We start from the raw sequence: 26,817 nt of genomic DNA on the forward strand, positions 1-26,817 counted from the left end.
ACCTGTGGCCAGAAAGCTTTAAAGCTTTAAAAATGTAAATAAACTATGGTGTCTCCCTGGGTCTGTTAAGTTTGCTGAAGAGATAAGTAGCTATGCGTCCTGAGAAAACGATGCTCCAAATAGGAGAATCCAAAACAAATGCTTTTAGATTTGGTTTCATATAGCAGAAAACTCAAAATAATAGAAGCTCAAACAAATGAAGGTTTATTTTGCCCTTATGAACAGGAAGTATGGAGAGAGGCTAAATTAGGGTGTGTGTGGTGGGACTGTGTTCGTTAGGGAGCTGGGGTTCTTTGTTTATTAGCTGTATTACCCTTGAAAATGACTCCTTCTGACAAGTCTTAGTTTTCTCATATATAAAGTCAGTGTGGTGAGGTACGCATCATAGAATTGCTGTCAAAACTGTTGTTAAGATTAAACGAGATATAAAGCGACCCTCAGAAGAGGCACAGTGTATGTTATTTAACTTTTAGGACTAACCAATGAAAGTAAGAAAGTAAGAAGACTCAGGAATAAAAAGTATGTAAGGAAGCAGCGATAAAACTACAGTGACAGAAAATAGAGCAGTTGCTAGGGAAAGGGCGTGGTGTGGCGTTGACTCCAAAGGGAGGTGGGAATTTTGGGGCATGATAGAATTATTATAGGTCTTGATTTGGGTGGTGATTATGTAACTGTAAATGTTCATCAAAGCTCACAGAACTGTACATTTAAAAGGGTGAATTTACTGAATACAAATGATGGTGTATTTTTAAAAATAGAAAAAAAAACCCATAAAGTAGACCCATAAAATTAAAAGTTTGATGAGTCCTTTGATGTGTAGGCATCTGCTGATACATGTATATATAAATTATGCACTTTTTATAATTATACACTTTATTGCTTAATCTGGAGATGGACAGAATTAAATTATAAGAGAGTCCTAGATTTTTAGATCTGGAAGAAAACTCATAAATTGTATAGACTAACCACATTAAAAACTAAGAAATTTGAGGTCTGTTAAGAAGATGTGATTGGCAAAGAAAGGGCACCAAGCTATTTCCTTGTTGGCAGAGCAGTATTTAGACTCATGTTTCCTATTAGAGTCTGATGCATTCTACTATGTCATAATTTCCTTCTTCAAATTTTTTTTAGAACAGTCATAATTTTTTAAGTTAAAAAGTTACTTTTTCTTTAATATTGAGAAAAATATTAATACTAATCTTAATTGCTGTATACAGAAATTGAAACATCTATCGCTATTCCTAACTACAAGCCAGATGAAAAATATAGGGAAATTTGAAGTTGGTATTGAAACTCTTATAAGTCACATGAATACCACAGTAGCTATGCCACTTTAACTGTGTGTGACTGAGTGCCCACACTCTATTAAATCATCTCTCTAGCTTTGGTATAAAAATTCTGGACAAGATGTCAAAAGACTAGGATCCCATCTTAGCTTCATCACTAGTCAGCTCTCATTTCATGAGTAAATCTTACTCTCTTGAGCTCCTAGTTCCCTCATTTGGTTTGGACTAGATCAGCACTTTCCAAATATTAGGAAACATTTTAAAAGTGAAATCTCAATCATAACCCTAACATCTTAATGATTAAAGAAAAGAAAACTGCTTAATCTGAAGCACAGTGAGGAGTCTCTGGTCCCTACCATTTAGCCTCCTCCACCAACCCCTCTTCAGGCTACTTTGAGATATCTTTCTGTTGTCCTAGGGTGCCAGGAACACAGTTCTAAAACTCCTACAGAAGAAGTCCTCACGGTTCTTTTCTCTTTTAAAATACTCTAATTTGTGAGACCGAGAAATGAAAGGAAAAGAATATGGCATTTTCCCCCCTAGCTTTAAGAAAGATGAGAAATCACAGATATTATGCAAGACTTTTTCAATGCAGTTGTGGATTGTTTCATTGAGATTTTAACATTTGACTTAAAAAAAGGATAGAAGAACAAAAGAATAACTATCTTTTTTGTCTGTAGTATATTTGGGTTGTAGAATGTTATCAACAAAGCTTGCATCAGGAATATGTATATACTGGGGCCACAGTAACTTGGGCTAACACCTGCTGCTATCGGTCTTGTATATCCAGCATTAGTCCAATAAGAAAGCTTGGGAGGATCTATCAGGAAATTTGCTGAATATCAGTGAAATCAATACTTTTGCCTGATTGCCCTTGGTCAGACACATGTTGATAATGGGTAATAAACAGACACACAAATAAATGTTCTATGATGATAATCAAAAGTTAGAAGTGAGATTCAGTACAAGAACACAGTGAAGAAAAATTTCAAATAAATTGATGGTGTGATAAAATGATTAAAAAAATATCATGGAACTAAAGGGTAACAGCCTAGATGCCCCAAGATTGTATAAACCCAGTAGCTCAGATACATACCATAAAATTAGCTTGTTTGTCCAGAGAAACAACACTGACCCCATAATAGTCTTTTGCTACATACTTGGGCAAAACTGTCACCAACAACAATGTTTTAACACAGATGAAAGTAGTAGAGATGAGATGAAAGAAGTTCTAATTTGAATAACTGTATTTGGAGATACAAACAAAAGGCTGTGACAAGGAAATCCTAAAACACAGTGACTCAAAGTAGATGTTTAATGTAACTAACCAGGGAGGCTGTCATTTAGGAATCCAGGTTCCATTTATATTGTTGTTCTGCTATTCCCTAAAGTTGTCCTCAGCTGCTTGGTGGAACTGGACACTGTTTGCTTTATAGACTATGAGATGTGGAAAGAGAATGAGAAAGCAAGTGATTTTCTCTTTTAAAGACAGAGGACCAAAATGGCTCACATTACTCTTGCTTAATTACTATTGTGATGGTTAAGTCACTAAGTTATGTCTGACTCTTGCGACCCCATGGACTGTAGTTTGCCAGGCTCCTCTGTCCATGGGATTCTTCAGGCTAGAATATTGGAGTGGGTTGCCATTTCCTTCTCCAGGGGAACTTTCCGACCCAGGAATTGAACCCAGGTCTCCTGCATTGCAAGCAAATTCTTTACCGACTACGAAGGAAGTCCTTAATTGCAAGAGACAAATCACATGGTCACATGTAGCTGCAAGGGATGCTGGAAAACAAGTCGGGTGATCATATCTTGAGGAAAAGAGTGTTCCTAAAAGGAAGGATAAGAGAAAGGAAATTAGAGGATAGTCTCTGCCACTGAATGTAAACCCAGTGTGTAATGAAGTTTCATTTTGTAATAGAGGAAATGCTTCTGTGATAGATTAATGGAATAAATGAGGCCCTTTGGCTGAAGGAAAATGAAAGACATTTGTAAGAGAGAGGACTTTTTACTTACTTTGTAGCATGATTGTTACAAATGGAGAGCAGTGGAGTTCTGATGTTTATATCATCTTGGTGTAGAGTCCCTTTGAGTCATGTGTGGGACTCAAGATCCACTTCAGTTTGTATTTTCTGGTAGTTTAGGGTGCAACTGGTTAAGTACTTGCAGAATCTGACAAGGCCAAAAGGAAATAAATTTGGTTTTATCTTCATCAGATTTCTCTGAGGGAATGATAATTACGCAAACATGTTAAATTGACTATTCAAATTCTTAAGTATTCAACTTCAATTCCTTTTGGAAAGAAGACACAGAATAAATCCAATCCATTGGGGGAAATCTGTATGTTATCAATATTTGACTACAGGGATACCCTCAGTATTATTGACTTAGGGTTAGCAGACTAAAAACGGTATATAGGGTTGGCACTCAGAGAGGGTGCCCCTTGAACAATTTGTTCCAGGCTTCTGACAATTTCTTTTATAGTATACCTTGTACTGTATATTTAGTATAGGATAAACTTTGGTAAATTAAACAAACTTTGTGTATTAGAAGTGCTATTCAAGAGTTAAGTAGAATCTTTTATATGTGAATTTTAATCACCTTTTAAGGTCAGGTTTGCAAAGAGCATAAATGCTACAAACTTACTCTCTCACAGAGCTTCTTTCTCAAATTCCTGCACAGACTCCTACAGAGTTATTCTGTTTGTGTTTGAAAGATCATATCCTGACTTCTCTTATGAAGACTTTGCTCAGAGTTTAGAAAATTTTTGCAGCTGGGGTGAACCTATAGCTTGCTGGGGAAAATCAACATGAAGCAATTGATCACTCATCCAAAAATAAGAGTTCTAACAGAAAGGGGTGGTAACTGCTGAAAAAGTATGCTGCCATCAAATGATAGATGTGTAGCAGAAATAATTCTGCTGATACATAATAATTTTTAAAAGAAATTCTTTGTGTTTAAGGATCATTTTTTTGGCTTTTTCTTAAAAGGAAAATTGCTTTCCTAAATGAAAACAAATCTCTACTTCTAAGGGTTAATATCCTGTTGTTACTTACACGAAGTTATGTTGAGATACCATGTTGCGTATGGAATTTCTTCACTTAAAATCAAAGTTCTGTGAGTGAAAGAAAAAGTAATAATAATTAAACATATAAACATATCATATATTTGTAGAAAAATTTCTAGTAAGTGTATAAAAGAATAATGTTTGTGATCCCAAGGACTGTAGCCTGCCAGACTCCTCTGTCCATAGAATTCTATGGGCCAAGAATGCTGGAGGGAGTTGCCATTTCTTTCTCCAAGGGATCTGCCCAACCCAAGGATTGAACCGGAGTCTCCCACGTGGCAGGCATATTCTTTACTGTCTGAGCCACAAGGGGAGCCACAAAAGAATAATCACAAAACCCCAAATGGCCAATACTTTTCCTGCAATTGAATGCTTTCAAGTGACCTCCAAAATTTGATCCTGATATGTAGACTAAATCTACAAATCATGCCCTCATTTATAATAGATATTTTCCCTGTAATGCTGATAATGAGAATCTTTAATTTATCTGATTATGGTAAAGACCACCATAAATGCTCAGAGGGTGCAAACAAAACCTTGTGTGCACCAGGACCCAGGGAAAGGAAAAGTGACCCTACAAGAGATTGAGCCAGACCTGCTTTTGAGTGTTTGAGTGTCTCCTGTGGAGGCACAGGTCAGCAGGAACCTGCAGTGGGGACAGGGGCCCTGGCTGCAGCAGACCTGAGAGGTGCGGCGTGTGGCATAGGTTCTCTTGGAGGAGGACACCATTAGCCACACTATACAGCCGCCGAGCAGACAATCCACAAACTAAAGAACAATTATACAAAAGAAGTTCTTGCACTGTTACAAAAGTTCTGGAGCTCATAACAGATTTCCCAACCTGGGGATCTGCAAAAGGACTGAGAACGTCCAGGGAAACAGACTCTCAGAGGGCACAACGAAACCTTGTGTGCACCAGGACCCAGGAGAAAGAGCAGTGACCCCACAAGAGACTGAGCCAGACTTGCCTGTGAGTGTCCAGGAGTCTCTGGTGAAGGCTGGTGGGCTGACAGTGGCCTGCTGAGAGATCAGGGGCACTGAAAACAACAGTCCTGGGAGATGCAGCATGCTGGCATAAGCCTTTTTTTTTTTTTTTTTGGCATAAGTCTTTTTTGAAGAAGGACACCATTACCATCATTACCCCTATTATAGTTTGGCCTCGTGCCAAACTACAGGGAGGGAACACAGCTCAACCTATCAGCAGAAAATTGGATTAGAGATTTCCTGAGCAGGACCCTGCCCACCAGGGCACAGCAAGACCCAGTTTTACCCACAGCCAATCTCTCCCACCAGGAAGCTTCACAAGCCTCTTATCCTTATCCATCAGAGGCAGACAGAATGAAAACCACAATCACAGAAAACTAACAAAACTGATCACATGGATCACAACCCTGTCTAGCTCAATGAAACTATGGCCCACTGTGTAGGGCCACCCAAGGTGGATGGGTCATAGTGGAGAGGTCTAACAAAACATGGTCCACTGGAGAAGGGAATGGCAAACCACTTCAGCATTCTTGTCTTGAGAATCCCATAAATGGTATGAAAAAGCAAAACGATATGACATTGAAAGATGAACTCCCCAGGTTGGTTGGTGCCCAATATGGTACTGGAGAAGAGTGGAGAAATAGCTCCAGAAGGAATGAAGAGGATGAGCCCAAGTGGGGAAAAATAAAAAGTTGTGGATGTGTCTGGTGTGAAAGTAAAGTCCAGTGATATAGAGAATAATATTGCATAGGAACCTGGAATGTTAGGTCCATGAATCAAGGTAAATTGGAAGTGGTCAAACAGAAGATGGCAAGAGTGAACATCAACATTTTAGGAATCAGTGAACTAAAATGGGCTGGAATGGGTGAATTTAATTCAGATGACCATTATACCCACTACTGTGGGCAAGAATGCCTTAGAAGAAATGGAGTAGCCCTCATAGGCAACAAAAGAGTCTGAAATGCAGTACTTGAGTGCAATCTCAAAAACGACAGAAGGATCTCTGTTCATTTCCTAGACAAACCATTCAGAACCACAGTAATGCAAGTCTATGCACCAACCACTAATGCAGAAGCTGCAGTTGAACAGTCCTATGAAGACCTATAACCTTCCAAAACCAACACCAAAAAAAGATGTCCTTTTCATCATAGGGTACTGGAATGCAAAAGTAGGAATTCAAGTAGCAGGCAAGTTTGGCTTTGGAGTACAAAATGAAGCAGGCAAAAAGCTAACAGAGTTTTGCCAAGAGAATGCACTGATCATAGCAAACACCCTCTTCCAATGACACAAGGGACAACTCTATACATGGACACAACCAGATGGTCAATATGGAAATCAGATTGATTTTATTCTTTGCAGTTGAAGATGGAGAAACTCTATACAGTCAGCAAAAATACAAGACTGGCAGCTGGCTGTGGCTCACATCATGAGCTCCTTATTGCCAAATTCAGACTTAAATTGAAGAAAGTAGGGAAAATCACCAGGCCACTCAGGTATGACCTAAATCAAATCCCTTATGATTATACAGTGGAAGTTACAAATAGATTCAAGGGATTAGATCTGATAGAGTGTCAGAAGAACTGTGGATGGAGGTTTGTGACATTGTATAGGAGATGATGATCAAAATCATCCCCAAGAAAAAGAAATGCAAGAAGGCAAAATGGCTGTCTGAGGAGGCCTTACAAATAGCCGAGAAAAGAAGAGAAGTGAAAGGCAAAGGAGAAAAAGAAAGATATACCTATCTGAATGTGGAGTTCCAAAGAACAGAAATGAGAGATAAGAAAGACTTCTTCAGTGAACAATGCAAAGAAATAGAGGAAAACAGTAGAATGGGGAAGACTAGAGATTTTTTCAAGAAAATTAGAGATACCAATGGAATATTTCATGCAAAGATGTGCACAACAAAGGACAGAAATGTTATAGACCTAACAGAAGCAAAAGATATTAAGAAGAGGTGGTAAGAAAACACAGAAGAACTATACAGAAAAGATATTAATGACCCAGATAATCAAGATGGTGTGATCACTCACCTAGAGCCAGACATCTTGGAATGCGAAGTCAAGTGGGCCTTAGAAAGCATCACTACAAAGCTAGTGGAGGTGATGAAATTCCAGCTGAGCTATTAAAAATCCCAAAAGATGATGGTGTTAAAATGCTGCACTCAATATGCCAAGAAATCTGGAAAACTCAGCAGTGGCCACAGGACTGGAAAAGGTCAGTTTTTATTCCAATCCCAAAGAAAGGAAATGCCAAAGAATGTTCACTACAGCACAATTCACACATCTCACATGCTAGCAAAGTAATGCTCAAAATTCTCCAAGCCAGGTTTCAACAGTACATGAACAGAGAACTTCCAGATGTTCAAGCTGGATTTAGAAAAGGCAGAGGTAGCAGAGATCAAATTGTCAACATCTGTTGGATCATCAAAAAAGCAAGAGCCTTCCAGAAAAAAATCTACTTCTGCTTTATTGACTATGCCAAAGCCTTTGACTGTGTGGATCACAGCAAACTATGGAAAATTCTTCAAGTGATGGAAATACCAGACCACCTTAACTGCCTCTTGAAAGCAACAGTTAGAACCAGATATGAAACAACAGACTGGTTCCAAATTGGGAAAGGAGTACGTCAAGGCTGTAGATTGTCACCCTGCTTTTTTAACTTATATGCAGAATACAACACATGAAATGCTGGGCTGGATGAAGCACAAGCTGGAATCAAGATTACTGGGAGAAATATCAATAATCTCAGATATGCAGATGACACCATTATGAGAAAAACAAAGAGGAACTAAAGACTCTTGATACAGGTGAAAGAGGAGAATGAAGATGGCTTAAAACTCAACATTCAATAAACTAAGATCATGGCATCTGGTCCCACCACTTACTTCATGGCAAATAGATTGGGAAATAATGGAAACAGTGACAGATTTTATTTTCTTGGGCTCCAAAATCACTGCAGCTGGTGACTGCAGCAATGAAATTGAGATGGTTAATCCGTGGAAGAAAAGCTATGACCAATCTAGACGGCATATTAAAAAGTAGAGACATATTCTGCTAACAAAGTTCCGTTTAGTCAAAGCTATGGTTTTTCCCTTAGTCATGTTTGGATGTGTGAGTTGGACTATAAAGAAAGCTGAGCACCGAAGAATTGATAATTTTGAACTGGAGAAGTGTCTTGAGAACCTCTTGGACTGCAAGGAGATCCAACCAGTCCATCCTAAAGGAAGTCAAGACTGACTATTCATTGGAAAGACTGATGCTGAAGCTGAAGCTCCAATACTTTGGCTACCTGATGCGAAGAGTCGACTCATTAGAAAAGACCCCGATGCTGGGAAAGATTGAGGGCAAGAGGAGAAGTGGAAAACAGAGGATGAGATGGTTGAATGGTATCACTGACTCAATGGACACGAGTTTGAGCAAACTCTGGGAGTTGATGATGGACAGGGAAGCCTGGCGTGCTGCAGTCCATGGGGTCACAAAGAGTCAGACACGACTGAATGACTGAATTGAACTGAACTGAGGCAAATGAAGAGAAACTACTGCATCGTTATTATTGGTCATTTGGCACTATATGAATATATTTCTTCATTTGGTGATGGTTTATTTATACAAAATACTGGAAACATTTATTTGATTATTATCCTATTAATAATTGCAGACATTTAAATGATCATACTGTCATCTTGACAGTGTGTAACTTCATGTAATTTGACCAGATCTTCCTGTCAGGAGCTTTGAAAACCTTTGCACCTGTGTAATACTCCAGAATAGTCTTTCTTTAAAGCTCCTGGATTTTGAGCTTCCTGCCAAGTGTGTGTCCCTGAGGCAGTCAGTGTTTTATTTTAATTCTGTGTCTTTCTAGTGCTCATTGAATTAGGTCTCCAGAATTCCATTACCTGGAAAGATATCAGAGGTAGTGGGTCATACTGAAACTTGAAAATGACACATTAATATTAGTCAGAAGAGCTGTGGCTTTGAATCCCAGAAGAGTGAAAGGGTAGCAAACTGGAAAATCCGCACTCATCCATTTTCAGAGCCTCCTGTCTCTTTCCTCAAAATCATTCTACAATTTCTCTGCAGTTACAAGTATGGCAGTTCATGTATGGATTTTGCAAAACGAAGTAGTAGGCTCTGGTAGCTTGTGAAATGCATTTTTTTTTCAAATTTATAAGCCAGTCTTGAACAGCAGTTGCTATGAGTATTTTAAATGTCCCAAGATCTTTATTGAAACATGAAACTTAAATGCTTTCACAGTTTCTCTGCTCATAGTTTAATTTTTTACTTTTATTTCCTAAGTTGAATCTCAAATATGGAGTGATGTTTGTACTTTCTCTTAGACATAAAGTTGAAAGGCGAGGGGAAATGGGGGCTTGATTAATTTATATTTAAAAATTTTGACTGTATAAAGAAAAATAATAATGCATAGAACAGGATAACAGTGGATTGTCTGGACTGAATCAACATTTCAGCAAAAAGTAGTGCTTTAAGTTAATGATTTCAAAGCTCCAAGAAGACCCACTGAGAAAATTCAGGCTTGAGAATATGACACAAAAGTGCCAAACTAGTGGAATAACGTAAAGCCTGAATGTTGGAGTAGGCATTATCACTGATGGTAAAATAGCCATAACTGAAATGATTAGAAGGGATTATGGGCAGTCCAGAGAAATAAAATTAAAATGAAAGAACTATAAACATTAGACTTTAATCTTGTGGTTCCAAGTTTAAGCCAAAATAGTAGCCAGGCAAAATTGTGGAACTATTGTGGGGAAAAATAAATTTTCTGAAATGCTTTTTCCTCAGTACATGCCCCAGAATAAAAATATTTTTCTTTCAATGGAGAATTGTCAACTTGAAAATTCAAACATAGTGTGCAACACATGAGCATTATAGGTAGTACATAATTAAGGAGTTATAGTTAATATTAGACAACATTTGAATTGTTGTATATCAGGTCATGGGAAAGCTTTTTATAATCGTACTTCAAAAGCAGAGAAGCATGCAGAAGCAGAATGCTGACCTATTTAATTTTAAGTTTGGTCAGTTTTGAAAGGAGTCTGTTAAATATTAAACAAGATTTAAGGTTGTTTAAAACGCACTTTACTTGGAGTTAGAAATATCTGTGATTTTAAGAGTATTATACTGTTCACTTTTGTTGAGTATCTTTATCTTAGCAAAATGCGCAAACCTGTGACTTAATAGCTTGGAGTTTCCATTGGAGTTAATTTCCTCCATATCTTCATGGTTCTTATGTACTGTGCTAGGATTTTAGTGACTTGCATTTGAATCAGATATCTTCCACCAACTATACATGATTTTGACAAGTCTTTGGCCTTTTGCACCTCTGTTTATTTAAAAGTGCTGGATTAGATTTTTAAGGTCTCTTTTTGCTTGAAAGTTCTATTTAAATTTCTCATAATTTATGATTGCTGACATTAAATATAATTATGAAAGTCTGAGTATGGCATTAGAGAACAATTTTTAGTTATCTGGAATATAATAAGAGAAAGCCTTTGAATATTTGGGTGTACCTTGCAAATATGAGAGATAATTTTGAATAATGCTTTACCAATTTGCCTGCCTTTAACTTTATGATTCTTATTTGGAGTTAACTGAAGCAAAGAATTGTTTATAAACAGATTTATCTCTTGTTTCTTTCTTTGAGACATATAATAAGAACATTAAACAATCTATAATTTATGAAGAAAAAAACAAACGTCTCTTACTTTAAAAAATATCAAGATTACTTGGCTTTCTTCTATTTGTAATATATCTATCTATCTAGAGAGAAAAGAGAGAGAGAGAGTAAGGCAGTCTAGGTAGACAGTGTTGAAAGAGTTTAGGGTTAGACATAAGAATTGAAAAAGGTGTAAAGGTCTAATGAATCAGAAAAAAACTTCCATGGTAAGACATGGTCACTGTGTCCTCTTTTGCTTTGGAAAAAAAACTTCTTTATATTTTATTCAGGTCAAATATTAGGTTTAATAAGTTTGTAGGACTTAAACAACTACTACAGTATTATTCTGAGTCGGGTCAAGGAATGAGGTAAAGGAAATTAAAAGTCTGGGTTTGACTTCTATGGGAAAGAGTCCTGGTTCTGGGAGCCAAATTGGACTCAGTGAGAGAAATGAAAGTATACATTTTCCTCCTGATTTATAGATTACTGAAACCTAAGAGAAGAGCCAGTTGCTAGAAAGAAAAGACTAAGCAAGAAAAAATTCCAAGTTTCATAAATTTTGAAACTGATATTCTAATTGGTTCAAATTTCTTGGTATATAAAGAGGTTATTTAGAGTGAATGAAAACTAAGTGAATACTTACAAAATGATAGGTAAATCATGGCCAAAAAGTGAGTGCTACTGATAATTAAAAAGAAAGACAAAGCTTTAAAATATGAAACCTCGGAAGAAGTTAAGCAGATTAGGGGGAAAAAAAAAATGTTTCTAAGCCATAAGTAGGATACTCAAGAGGAAAGTCTCAGAAATCCAGTGGGAATGATGAATAAAAAATGCCTGGTGGATTTTTATGCACATTTTTTTCAGTTAAATATAAAGACAACAACCTATGCTGCTGTTACAATATTCTTATAAGTAATTCTACTAGTGTTCTAAAACTGCCACTTTAACTTGCAGGTAATAACACTGCAGTTTAGAGAAAGATCCAGTTTTCAGTAGCGAGAGTTAACAAATACTTTGAAATTAAGCAGTCATGGCTACTTCAATTTTGATTACATTTAGTATATCTTGTTAGTGTTTTTTCAGATATTTTAAAAATAGTTGGACATTTCGAAAATTATCTTTTTTTTTGAGAAGATGAATACAAATACTTCTTGGAACATGTCACATGTTTAACTCTTTACATACTATTTCCCCAAGGGATATGAGCCAGTACAAAATGCAATAAAGTTGAGAGATTTGTGAGAAAAGTATATATACAAAATAATAAGAGATCTATCCACCCACTTTTATCACATTATTCTGTCTGTCAGAACACTTTACATGGTTAAAATCTGTTTCCACGTTGTCCCCATCTATTTGCCACAATCTCATGGAACCAGATCCCACAATCTTAGTTTTTTGAATGTTGAATTTTTAAGCCACCCTTTTCACTCTCCATCGAGTTGGTGATGCCATCCAACCATCTCATCCTCTGTCATTCTCTTTCTTCTCCCACTCTCAATCTTTCCCAGCATCAGGGTCTTTTCAAATGAGTCAGTTCTTTGCATCAGGTGGCCAAAATACTGGCGTTTCAGCTTCAACATCAGTCCTTCCAATGAATATTCAGGACTGATTTCCTTTAGGATGGACTGGTTGGATCTCCTTGCAGTCCAAAGGACTCTCAAGAGTCTTCTCCAACATCACAGTTCAAAAGCATCAATTCTTTGGTGCTCAGCTTTCTTTATAGTCCAACTCTCAAATCCATACATGACTACTGGAAAAACCATAGCTTTGACTAGATGAACCTTTGTTGGCAAAGTAATGTCTCTGCTTTTTAATATGCTGTTTAGGTAGGTCATAACTTTTCTTCCAAGGAGCAAGCGTCTTTTAATTTCATGGCTGCAGTCACCATCTGCAGTGATTTTGGAGCCCCCCAAAATAAAGTATCTCACTGTTTCCATTGTTTCACCATCTATTTGTCAAGAAGTGATGGGACCGGATGTCATGACCTTAGTTTTTTGAATGTTGAGTTTTAAGCCAACTTTTTCACTCTCCTCTTTCACATTCATGAAGAGGCACTTTAGTTCTTCTTCACTTTTGGCCATAAGGGTGGTGTCATCTGTTACTGATATTTCTCCTGGCAATCTTGATTCCAGCCTGTGCTTCATCCAGTCCAGAACTTCACATGATGTACTCTGCATTTAAGTTAAATAAGCAGGGTACAATATACTGCCTTGTAATACTCTGAAACATCTACTTCTGCTTCATTGACTCTGCTAAACCCTTTGACAGTTGGATCACAACAAACTGTGGGAAATTCTTAAAGAGATGGGAATACTAGACTACCTTACCTGCCTCCTGAGAAACTTGTATGCAGGTCAAGAAGCAACAGGTAGACACAGAACATAGTGGTTCAAAATTGGGAAAGGAGTAAATCAAGGCTGTATATTGTCACTCTGGATATTTAACTTACAATTCATAGTAATTTAATAAATATTAAGTATTTGTTCTTTTAAGCTGGTAAAAATACAGGCATGAAAATGATTTGAATTGGCAAAAAGATTTTATAATAAACCTGTATATTTCTAATATCATCTATGACTTTCAGTTTGGCCAGATTTTCTCATTTTTCTTAAGTCAGTTTACTCTGTTCACCCTTCTACTTCTTTCTTTACTTTTTCAATAATTTCAATTACCTTTTTATTGGTGCCATTATTTTACTTGTTTTGGTTTATTGTTATTTTGCTTCTCCTTAATGTCTGCATGCGTGCTTAGTCACACCTGACTCTTTGCAACCCCATGGATTGTAGCCTGCCAGGCTCATGTGTCCGTGAGATTTCCCAGGTGAGAATACTGGAGTGGGTAGCCATGCCCTCCTCCAGGGGCTCTTCCTGACACAGGGATTGAACCCGCATCTCTTGGGTCTCCTGCATTGGCAGGTGGATTTTTTACGAACTAGGCAAACTGGAGGTCAAAGTGAATATTTATTTTACATTAAATTATTTTTGTTTGATAACAGATGCTTTTCAGCTATCATCTGAGCCCTATTTTAGTTGTGCCATATGAATTAGTGTAATGTTTCTAATTACCTTTAAAATAATTTATAATTTGTTTTTCTCTTGGATTCATGAAAGCTTTTTAATTTATGAAATGTTTATCCTTTATTATAAACTTTCATTGAATTATATTTAAGGAATGAGACCTATGTAATATATCTTTTAAAAGCTTTTAGAATTTTTAAAATGTGACGTAAAATTGGTATATAATTTTCTTTTTTTTTTGTTTCTTTTTTTTTCTCATTTATTTTTATTAGTTGGAGGCTAATTACTTTACAATATTGTAGTAGTTTTTGTCATACATTGACATGAATCACCCATGGATTTACATGTGTTCCCCATCCCGATCCCCCCTCCCACCTCCCTCTCCACCCGATCCCTATGAGTCTTCCCAGTGCACCAGGCCCGAGCACTTGTCTCATGCATCCAACCTGGGCTGGTGATCTGTTTCACCCTAGATAATATACATGTTTCGATGCTGTTCTCTCAAAACATCCCACCCTCGCCTTCTCCCACAGAGTCCAAAAGTCTGTTCTATACATCTGTGTCTCTTTTTCTGTTTTGCATATAGGGTTATCATTACCATCTTTCTAAATTCCATATATATGTGTTAGTATACTGTAATGGTCTTTATCTTTCTGGCTTACTTCACTCTGTAAAATGGGCTCCAGTTTCATCCATCTCATTAGAACTGATTCAAATGAATTCTTTTCAATGGCTGAGTAATATTCCATGGTGTATATGTACCACAGCTTCCTTATCCATTCGTCTTCTGATGGGCATCTAGGTTGCTTCCATGTCCTGGCTATGAAAAACAGTGCTGCGATGAACATTGGGGTGCACGTGTCTCTTTCAGATCTGGTTTCCTTGGTGTGTATGCCCAGGAGTGGGATTGCTGGGTCATATGGCAGTTCTATTTCCAGTTTTTTAAGAAATCTCCACACTGTTCTCCATAGTGGCTGTACTAGTTTGCATTCCCACCAACAGTGTAAGAGGGTTCCCTTTTCTCCACACCCTCTCCAGCATTTATTGCTTGTAGACTTTTGGATAGCAGCCATCCTGACTGCTGTGTAATGGTACCTAATTGTGGTTTTGATTTGCATTTCTCTGATAATGAGTGATGTTGAGCATCTTTTCATGTGTTTGTTAGCCATCTGTATGTCTTCTTTGGAGAAATGTCTGTTTAGTTCTTTGGCCCATTTTTTGATTGGGTCATTTATTTTTCTGGAATTGAGCTGCAGGAGTTGCTTGTAGAGGGTTTTGCCTATGTTCTCCTCTAGGAGTTTTATAGTTTCTGGTCTTACATTTAGATCTTTAATCCATTTTGAGTTTATTTTTGTGTATGGTGTTAGAAAGTGTTCTAGTTTCATCCTTTTACAAGTGGTTGACCAGTTTTCCCAGCACCACTTGATAATTTTCAATGAACACAGAAATGTATCTTCTCTGTTTTGAATGTACTGTTATATATATATCCTATCAATTAATTTAATTAATTAAATAATTAATTTTCTCAATATTTTAACTGCTTACTCTGTAAAATTATGAAAAAGATATATTTTCTATATTTATATTTTAATCAAGTTAATCTTTTCATCTCAGGAGTTCTTAATTTTAATAAATTTTCATGTTGCTTGTTGCTTAAAAATGTATCTCTATTTTATCATCTTGATGAATTACATCATTTGCCAATATGTTACAATATCTCCCTTTTCTATTTCAATGTCATTAGCTATAAATTTTACTTTATTTAATGCTAATTATTTAATTATGACTGTGCATGTATGTGTGTGCTCAGTTAGTCAGTCGTGTCCAACTCTTTGCAACCCCAAGGACTGTAGTCCACAAGGCTCCTCTGCTCATGGAGTATCCCAGGCAGGCAAAAATACTGGAGTGGGTTGCTGTTTCCTTCTCTAGGGGATCTTCCCGATCCAAGGATCAAACCAGGATCTCTTGTGTCTCCTGCATTTGCCGGCGGATTCTTTACCACTGTGCCACCTGGGAATCAAATACTAAACATCTAACCTTTTCATTCTGTTTGCATTCACCCATTTTTTATTTTTGATGTCTCATTGTCACTGATTTTATTGTAGTTTTTTCTTTTTTTTTTCATTTATTTTTATTAGTTGGAGGCTAATTACTTTACAATATTGTAGTGGTTTTTGTCATACATTGACATGAATCACCCATGGATTTACATTTATTCCCCATCCCAATCCCCCTCCCACCTCCCTCTCTACCTGATCCCTCTGGATCTTCCCAGTGCACCAGGCCCGAGCACTTGTCTCATGCATCCAACCTGGGCTGGTGATCTGTTTCACTATAGATAATATATATGTTTCGATGCTGTTCTCTCGAAATATCCCACCCTCGCCTTCTCCCACAGAGTCCAAAAGTCTGTTTTTTTGGTTGTAGTTTTCAAAAACAACAAGGATGTATTTTAAAAATAAAACATAGTTTGATTATCTGCCTTTCTTTAGGAGGAAACAACCTTCTAATAATATTTACCAAAATGGTTGATGTGTGTGCTAAGTTGTTTCAGCCATGTCCGACTCTTTGGAACACTATGGCCCATAGCCTGCCAGGTTGTTTTGTCTGTGGGGTTCTCCAGGCAATAATACTGTAGTAGGTTGCCATGCCCTTCTCTGGCAGATCTTCCTGGCCCAGGGTTCAAACTTTGGTCATGTTTCCTGCATTGAGAGATGGCTTCTTTACCATTAATACCACCTGGGAAGCTTATATTTCTTCTATCTCGTTTTATTTTTGCTCAAAAATTTTCTGGTTTGGTCAAGTTTTAGTTTATTCCTTTCTTTTCTTACATATTTGAAGTTTAATGGCTGTCAAATTTGTTGCTGTAATGCATTCACTGATTACCAAATTAAAGGTCAATTATATTCTCATCGCTGAGGACAAATGGTGAACAACATAGTTAAGGTGTCTGCTGTCATGAACTTTATATTCTGGTGAAGGCAGCTAGATTATCAACCCATCAAAAAATAGGTAATAATTTAATAAACAAGAAACTATTAGATGAATACTGTAGAGAAATCAAATAGAGAAATATACTAGGTGACAGGGAGGCTTAGAAGTACCTTCTGAGTTCTGCCACCTTCCCTGCTCTGTCAATAAAACCTTGATTAAAAAAAGGCAGTGGCATGGTCACCAACTTCTCAGAATTCCTGATGCTTTTCATTAGAAGTGTTTTTATTCATTTAATTAGTTTTTTTTAGGCCACACTGGTTGGCACGTAGTATCTTCTCTGTGACCAGGGTTCAAAACTGTGACCCCTGCAGTAGAAGCTCAGAGTCTTCATCACTGAATCATGGAAGTCCCCCAAAGCTTTTCCTTTGCCTTTCTAGACTGGCAAATGCACAGACTCTCTCTCTTTTCTTCCTCTCTTTTTAACATAATGTACATATGGAACTTGCATTGGGGAAAAGAGAACATGTGTCTTTCGGTAAGACTAATTTTTTTTTTTCCTTCAGCAGAACTGAATGTTTTTCCATTCTGACATTTCATTAATTTTGCTTCAAGGAAAAGAAATGAGTTGATTAAAAGTGGAAAAAATGACAGTAGCATATTGTGGTAATATATTTATTTCATGTCAAATTAAATCAATAAAAGATGTTAAGATTATCCTGTAATACTTTCATCATTTGTTGAGATCTTGAAGATTTTTTTTTAAGGAAGATGGCCAACAAGATGATTTACACCATAGTTGCAAAGTGCTGATTGATACTACAGCTTCTATTGTGACAAAATATTGTTATAATTTTAAGAGAATGCAATTAAGATCAGAGCAGTATAGTTAATGGAGACTTAAAATTTATCTACTTAGCACTATAAGACATAAAAATCTTGAACAGTTGAAGCTCTTATGTCACCATTAGTAAACCTTAATTTTTTATAGTGTTTGCAATAGTGTTAAACAATATTTGCAAAGGTTTAACTATTAATTTTCCAGACAGTTGTCATTTATGATTCAGTTTTATGAAACATTGGTTTTTTTTAACCCTTTAAAAAATCACTGGGATAATTTTTAGAGTAAAATAATATAAGAGCAATTAAAATTATCTTAAATTCTTACTTGGCTAGCACTCAGTTCAGTTCAGTGCAGTCGCTCAGTCGTGTCCGATTCTGCAACCCCACGAAACACAGCACACCAGGCCTCCCTGTCCATCACCAATTCCCGGAGTCTACTCAAACTCACGTCCATTGCGTCAGTGATGCCATCCAATCATCTCATCCTCTGTTGTCCCCTTCTCCTCCTGCCCTCAGTCTTTCCCAGCATCAGGGTCTTTTCAAATGAGTCAGCTCTTCACATCAGGTGGCCAAAGTATTGGTTTCAGCTTCAACATCAGTCCTTCCAATGAATACCCAGGACTGATCTCCTTTAGGATGGACTGGTTGGATCTCCTCACAGTCCAAGGGACTCTCAAGAGTCTTCTCCAACACCACAGTTCAAAAGCATCAATTCTTCGGTGCTCAGTTTTCTTTATACTCTAACTCACATCCAGACATGACTTCAGGCAAATATTTGTATGTCTGTGCAACTCTTAGAGAAAATCCAGATTTGGCTTTACTCACTGTATTACATGATAGTTGGTTTGATGACATTGAAAACTGTTTGAGATACTAAGTGCTTAGAGGGGTTTTGATTATTAACTGGCAAACTTCAAAAGGCTTGGATGTTTGGTTTGGATAAAGCCTGATTAGTTTGAGATGGCTATTCAGATCTCCTCTCAAATCTCTTAGGGCTACTTTCCAGGTCTTCCCTATTCATTCTTCACCTGTCCTCCAAGAAAGTTGAGTTTCATGGTTTTAGAACTGCAGGTCCTAGATAAATATTCTTGAAGACTGTCTTTAAAAAGATTGACAAGTCATTTGATCCACTATTTTTTAGAACCTTTATATTCATCATCTTCATATGCAGATACTTTTCTTTTCCTGTTATCAGGATCATGGAGTTTTACAACTCTATGGGAAGCTTTGAGATCACCTAGTCAATTCAGCTATGTGCGTGTGTTAAGTCGCTTCAGGACTTCCTGGTGGCTCAGATGGTAAAGCATCTGCCTACAATGAGGGAGACCCTGGTTTGATCCCTTGATGGGGAAGATCCCCTGGAGAAGGAAATGGCAGTCTACTCCAGTACTCTTACCTGGGAAATCCCATGGACGGAGAATCCTGGTAGGCTATAGTCCATGGGGTCGCAAAGAGTTGGACACGATTGAATGACTTCACTTTAAGTCATTTCAGTCAAGTCCGATTCTTTGCGACCCCATGGACTGTAGCCTTCCAAGCTCCTCTGTCCATGGGATTCTCCAGGAGAGAATACTGGACAGGGTTGTCATGCCCTCCTCCACGGGATCTTCCCGACCCAGGGATTGAATCCTCATCTCTTAGGTTGCATTGGTGGGTTCTTTACCACCAGCGCCACCTGTAAAGGCCAGCTAGTCAATTCAGTTATACATGTTGGGAAAATGAGTTCTCTAAGCTACTTGGGGGCACAGATGGTAAAGAATCTGCCTGCAATGTGGAAGACCTGGGTTTGATCCCTGGGTCCAGAGATCCCCTGGAGAAGGAAAAGGCTACCCACTCCAGTATTCTGGCCTGGAGAATTCCATGGACAGAGGAGTCTGGTCCATGGGGTCGCCAAGAGTCAGACACGACTGAGCGACTACGCACATAGAGCTACTTTAAGATCAGTTGTTGAATGGAGTACAAGTAGTTCAAATAAGACTGTAGTAAGGGACAAATCAGATAATATATTAAAAATATCTGGCCATATTAAGCTATGCACAGTACACACACAGACACTTTTACTTCCTTCTTTTCACATAGAATTAGTAGATAAACGTGGACTGGCTTCTGCCTCATGAATCCTCTTTTGACCACAATTCCTAAAATCCTCTTCCTTAACTCTCTCTTGATCTAAAACCACTTTGTTCTTTTTTCTCTTTCTTTCCTTGATACTTATTTTTCTCTTTGCCTGTTCAATCTTTGCCTTTCTAGTCATATGGATTTTTATCATATATCATTTTCCAGGATTAATAGCCAGAATTTCAAGAATACAATCAATACTATATACTGCACACTTCTTAATAATCCATCTCAAAGAGATTAGCATAATGGAATTAAATTATATACTTTGTAATTTTTATGTTCAAATATATCCCATATAGAAATTATGTATATTATAGAGATCATTGAAAGCAAATATTTTTCCTTTGATTAGATTGATTGTAGAATATTTTCTATATATCAGCTATTATGTTAAGCCCTTTCTTCAATCATTTTTAAAAATCCTCATAGATTTCTAGTGAAACACATATTTCCTTTATTTGAAACACTCTGCTACCTGATAGTCACATAGGAGGTTTTTCCTCTGGTTTCACCTCAAATATCTTCTCAGAGAAGCTTCCCATAATATCTCATCTAAAATGTGTCCCAGGCTCTCTTTAACATGTCATTTACTTTTATTTCTTACTACCTGTCATATAAATATATAAAATTATCTTAGTTGCTTCTCTTGTTATTATTTCCCTCCACTGACAACTGTAATTTAAGCCCCATGATATCATAGACCTTGTCTGCCTTGTTCATTGCTGAATTTCCAGCACCCAGTATAATGCCAAGTACAAATGGATGATCAATGATTTCATGTTACTTCAACTGAACCAAATCTAGTAAGGTTGATTAACTCACTCAGTTAAAGAGCTAGTGAGGGGCAGAATAGTCTGTCAAACTCATGTTTCCATCATTTCAACATCCATGTTTCTCACCACAACTTTTGATTGCTCTCAGACTATTTTTAGATTTTACCTAAAAAGAGAATGAAAACAAAAGCCATTGCATTCTTCTGTAAGCCAATTCAGGATCACACACTTTCAAATATCCTAGACATAACTGTTACTACTAAACAGCCATGTGTGTTTTCCAGATTCTCGTATTTATTGCATACATATGTAATGATTTAATTAGAAGACTTTTGAGAGTCCCTTGGATAGCAAGGAGATCAAACCTGTCAATCTTAAAGCACATCAATCCTAAATATTCACTGGAAGGACTGATGCTGAAGCTGAAGCTCCAATACTTTGGCCACCTGATGTGAAGAGTTAATTTACTGGAAAAGACCTTGGTGCTGGGAAAGATTGAGGGTAAGAGGAGAAGGGGCCGATAGAGAGTAAGATGATTGATGGCATCACTGACTCAATGGATATGAGTTTGAGCAAACTCAGGGAGATAATGAAGAACAGGGTATCCTGGCATACTGTAGTTCATGGGGTTGCAGAGAATCAGGCATGACTTGGCAAATGCACAACAACAATTAGTCATTAATGGGACATTCATTTCTTCCCTTAGTTATTAGGAAACTTCAAGGAGATATTTTGGATTCTTTTTTTAATTTTGTGACCAGTGTTTGAACTCCTCTTATGTTTAATCATTCACTACTCTGGAGCTTACAAAATAAATTATAATAGTTAATTGGTCCAAGAAATTTTTGCATTTAATGTTTATGACATACATTATCAGGTCTGACTACAGTATTTGAATAATTTGTGAGGTACCCAAGCTTAAAATAGTTTCTTTAATAGTACCCTTAAAATAGTTTCTGATTTATTGTTATAACAATCTGGGAGCTGGAATTTATTGGTATTATGTTTTCAACATCTCTGGTACCACCATGTTATTACTCAAAGAATTAAGATTTTAGTCTTTGAAGAACAATGTTGACATTTCCTTCTCTATAACTCATCTGTGAATGAGCATCAACCATTTATAAGGAGAAGGAATAAATTAGAAGTGTTATATATTACCATTAATTGAAAAACAGAAAGATATATTATTTCTTTTTTAAAGGAATTTTCTATAAATACATTTGCTTTATATTTTGCTAAGTTGCTTTTTCAGAACTGGAAATGATGTCATAGAAGCAATTTTAGTTTGAGAGTCTTTTCATAGGTAAACTAGAGAAGTTTATTAACAGATACAGATGTAAAGGAAAGTTAATTATAACAATTAAAGCAGTTTAAATCTATCTTATTCACAATATTGGGGTGAAAGAAACTCAGAAAACATGTAATTCCAGCTAGTCAACTATATAAATATTTTCAATTGAGTTGGTAACAAGAGATTTTAAATATAATCTAAAAATGAAGATTGTAAAGAAATTTACCTCTGATCTCCTTTTCTGAACACTGATTTTTTTATAAGAGTTTCATGAAGAAAACATTTGGGTATATGTTATTAGGTCATTGTTTTTACATAATTTGTAGTTACTATAGGTAGATTCTGTTAAGAAAGATGCACACTACAAGCTATCTATCTACAGGAAATAAAAAGCCAAAAACTTGATAGTCATATTATCTATCAAATTATAGATAGATACATTGATTATCAAGATAGTCATAACCCTGGAACTACAGGGTTTTCAGAAAGATTTAAAGGTTACATTTTACTCTAATTGACATTGATATTTTCCTCAAAATATTTTTAAATTTTAAAAATATTTAAAAAATCTATAACATACTTTAACTATTTTAAAGGAAATTAATACTGTTAAAAACTTATACACACGAAAAACATTTAAAGTATAACAATGATGGAGCATATTAGAGTGTTCTGGGCTTATTCGGTTTCCTAAAATAATTTAAAATTCATTAACCTGATTTTACTACGGAGATTTTTTTTACATGAACCTCTATTTTTTTTGATTTTTATAAAACCTATTTTAGAGGTTAATGTTACTATTTAGTGCTTGTAATTATATTTCAACATTGTGAGTTCTGCCTCTTTGTGAGATCAACAGTAATATTTTATAATTAATCCTGATGAAAAGTTATTTAATTATATTTCATTTGTTTTGTAAACTAGACTTAGCAACTGAACAACAACAAGCTTTTCCTAGTAGTAAGACAATTTTAATTTATTTAAGTACAAGAAGATATATATTTGCCAGCATAAAACAGAAGGCTAGTGATACAGGATTCATTTTACAAGCAGTGTGCTCATAGAAGCTATAGAAGAATTAAAGCCAACTAAAGTAATTTTCATTAGTTTTCTTGGTTCATCTGTATTTACACAGTAGCCAAACCAACTTTGTTTATAGCAGTATTAAAAAAAATTTCTATGGCTCACTATGGGACCTGCTCTTTCAAAGAACCTCAATAATAATGTAGGAGATTACAGGTTATTTGGGATAAACTCATTTAAATTGCTTATCTTGAGAAGGCTACTCTCTTTATGCTGAAAAGCATATCTCTCTACCCATGAATGTCCGAAAATCTGCTCTTTGCACTTCTATCTATAATGCTCAATGTTGAATGTATACATATTGAAGTATTATCTCCTCATACCCGTCAAAATGATGATCAACAAAAAGAACACAAATAAATGCTGGTGAGGATGTAGAGAAAAGGCAGCCCTTGTTCCCTTGTTCCACTCTTGGTGGGAATGTAAATTGATACATCCACTGTGGAAAACAGTGTGGAAGTTTCTCAAAAAACTAAAACTAGAATTACCACATGACTCAGCAATTCCACTCCTTTGTATATATCCAAAGAAACCCAAACACTAATTTGAAAAGATACAGGAACCTCAAAGTTCACAGCAGCATTATTTACAATTGTCAGGATTTGGAAGCAACCTAAGCATCTATCAACAGATGAAGAGATAAAGATGTGGTATATAAAACACACTGAAATACTACTCAGTCATGCTGCAGCAACTTGGATGGACTTGGGGGGATTTATGCTAAGTGAAATAAGTCGGACAGAAAGACAAATACTGTGTGATATCACTTATATGTGGAATCTAAAAAATACAGCAAACTAGAGAATAAAGCAGAAAAAGAATCAGACTCATAGAGAACAAACTAGTGGTTACCAGTGGGGAGAGGGGAAGGGGGGAGAGGCAATATAGAGGTAAGGGATTAAGAGGTACAAACTGTTATATAAAATAAGTTACAAGGATATATTGTACAATATTGGGCACACTGCCAATATTTTATAATAACTATAAAAGAGCATAAGCTTTAAAAGTTGTTAATCACTATATTGTACACCTGTAACATATAATACTGTATATCAACTATACTTTGAAAAAAAAAATGGTTGTAAAGCTTAACTGAACTGAAGAAAGATAAAACTGACCATTTAGAGTGTTCTGGTTCCATTGCTTAAAATGATGTCATGCCATTCTAAAACTGTTTGGTGCTGAAATATGTTCAACTTCAGTATACACTTATTGAATTTTTCTTATATTGGGACACTAGATGAAAAGGAAAGGTCAAAGATGGCAAAGTTGGTCAGCACATATCTTTAACTAGAGTTGAGCATGTGAGTATGAAAAACATCAACTGTCATTCTTGGAAACAGAACTAACAACCATCTTAAGAGGTAGACTCAGATCAAATCAATAATGACAGCAAAATCTTATTTCAAATTTAGCTTCATTTGCAACTAGACTTTTAGATTTAATTCTTCTTTGATTTGTGTATTGTTTTTTGTTTTTTCCTTAGTTAATTTAATTATTATGCTTCTTTGTTGCTTCTTGCAGGGGACTTTTATGAATGATCTAGTTCTGATTTTCAGTGCACACCGTGTTCTTTTGAAAGATTGGATTAGTATATGTTATATTTTCTCCCTTTCCATTTCTTGAAGCTTACTATTTTAAAAGCTTTTGAAGATAGAGAAGCTAATGATTAATTACCTTGTTTATGAGTAAGGTTTAACAAATGTTGGCTGGTAGTAATAACCCATTAGTTATTAATGATAAAAAGTTGAGAATTTATATACTAATATCATGAATGCTCACTGAATTGAGAATGATACAGTCCTGAGGTTCTTACAGCTATAAGTTATTGTTGTGTCAAGTAATAAGGATCCCAGAATGAAAAATATGTTACTTAATTCCATAAGAAATACAAGTTGAAGCGACCAATTTTGTATGGCCTAAAACATCTGTCATTAATAGAGGCTATAGTAATTTTTAACTAGCTATATTAGTTTTTTAAACAGAGTTTCTAGAGATTAATCAAAATGACAAAAAGAGACTTACATTGCCAGAAAAAGATATGTTAATTAGTGTCTAATGAAAAGCTTTTGTTTTTAAATGCCAAAATATTTGAGCCAAGATTAAGAGATTTTCAGCCAAGATTAGATTATTTTCCAGTCATAAAATGTGTCAAATTGTAACTCATGTTTATTAGTATAGCTTTCATTTTTTTATAAACCTGAATAAAATCTATGTAGAATTGGCAAGTAATTTTAAAAGCTAAATATAACTCTATAAATTGTGATTTGGAATTTCATTTGGATCTTATTTCTTAAAGCCAAATAAACTCATACTTCATAGCTTTTAGAATTTATGAAATACTGGTTTAAAATTGGACAGCTTTTTGATTCTCTTTGGAATAATCCAGATCTCAAAGTAATCTATGTGTGAGAAAAAATGGACTATTTGAAACATTATGAAAGCTTTATGAGGTTTAATTTTCCAAGAGGAAGTAAGCAAATTTAACCTTGTATATCTAGTTGGCTGGGCTATATTTAAGATAAATTTCCAACCTCATAAAGATGCACCACATTAAAAAATCCAACTTTTTTGACAATTAGCTTTTTTAATAGAAATTCTGTCAATTCTATTTGTTTCAATGTTTTGAATGCTGATGAGCGTAAAGAAAATCTATATTTGAGAATAAAGTAAGTACTTTGAAACAAAATCCACATTCTATTACCGTAGATACTCCAGAAATATATCATAATAATTTTACTATTTCCTTCGGCTTATTTTGGCTCCTAGTTTGGTCTTCTATTTTAGCTTCTATAGGTGGAAGCTTAAAATATAGATTTGAGACCTTTGTTCTTTTTTAATTTAAACATTTAATGCTAGAAATTATCTTTTAGATATTGCTTTCACTTAATTTCATGAATTTTGATATGTTGTATTTTCTTTTTTTACTCAGTGCAAAATATTTTATAATTTCCTTTATGCTTTCTCCATTGGCCCATAGCTTCTTAAAAGTGTTGCTTAAATTATGAACATTTGGTGAGTTTCCAGGCAACTTTGTAATATTGATTTCTAGCTTAGTTCCACTGTGATCATAAAACAAACTTTGTATGACTTAGCTTTTAACATTGTTAATGTTTGTTTGTGTCCTGGTATTTTCAGGTGCTCCATGGGCCTGAAAAGACTATATATTCTTCTGCTTTTATATGAAAGGTGTCAGTGTGAATGAAGTCAAGTTGATTTATAGTGCTGTTACTGAGGCAGGAGGTACAACGCCCCCATGCCCAGCCCCCCAGGGTAAAGCAATTGGAAATTCATTCCCTATGGACTGAAACTCCAAGACAAGAATAGCAGGACAAATAAGGGAGGAGGCTGGGCCCTGCCCAGACCACATATTTCTCATTCCCAAAGTCAGGAGATCTCCTTAACCACAAGTGCACAGAAAGGCTCCTTGAAGGTCAAAGGAGGAGTAATATCAAGGGATGCTTTACCCATAAAATTCATCCTGGCTAAGAGATGTGCGTGTACACATGGAAAGATCCTGCAATATACCAAATATGGACTGTGAACCAGGCAAATCAAAACGATTGACCAAAGAAGAACTGGAAGAAATGCCCCGTGTAAGTGATTTAAATCGCCATGAGAGTGCAACTCAGGGACTCTCCCTCTGAATCTGCTTATGTGTTTATCCACATGTACTATTCTTTTTTTCCTCTTAATAAATACTTATAAATAAAGAAATACTTAATAAATACTTCACTACTTT

The 26,817-nt window shown here is 35.9% G+C and overlaps 1 long non-coding RNA gene across 2 annotated transcripts in view; it reads right to left on the reverse strand.

Moving 5' to 3' along the window:
* LOC110133486 (uncharacterized) overlaps positions 1-26,817 on the reverse strand; it is a 70,872-nt gene that overhangs the window by 23,567 nt on the left and 20,488 nt on the right. For both annotated transcript variants that reach the window (XR_011492947.1, XR_011492946.1), the window contains exons 3-4: positions 4,343-4,401; positions 3,303-3,458 (exon numbers count right to left, since the gene is read on the reverse strand). This is a non-coding gene — a long non-coding RNA (uncharacterized lncRNA). The remainder of the gene's footprint in view (positions 1-3,302; positions 3,459-4,342; positions 4,402-26,817) is intronic.

This window comes from Odocoileus virginianus, chromosome 19 (assembly GCF_023699985.2).
Source record: "Odocoileus virginianus isolate 20LAN1187 ecotype Illinois chromosome 19, Ovbor_1.2, whole genome shotgun sequence".
NCBI lineage: Eukaryota > Metazoa > Chordata > Mammalia > Artiodactyla > Cervidae > Odocoileus > Odocoileus virginianus.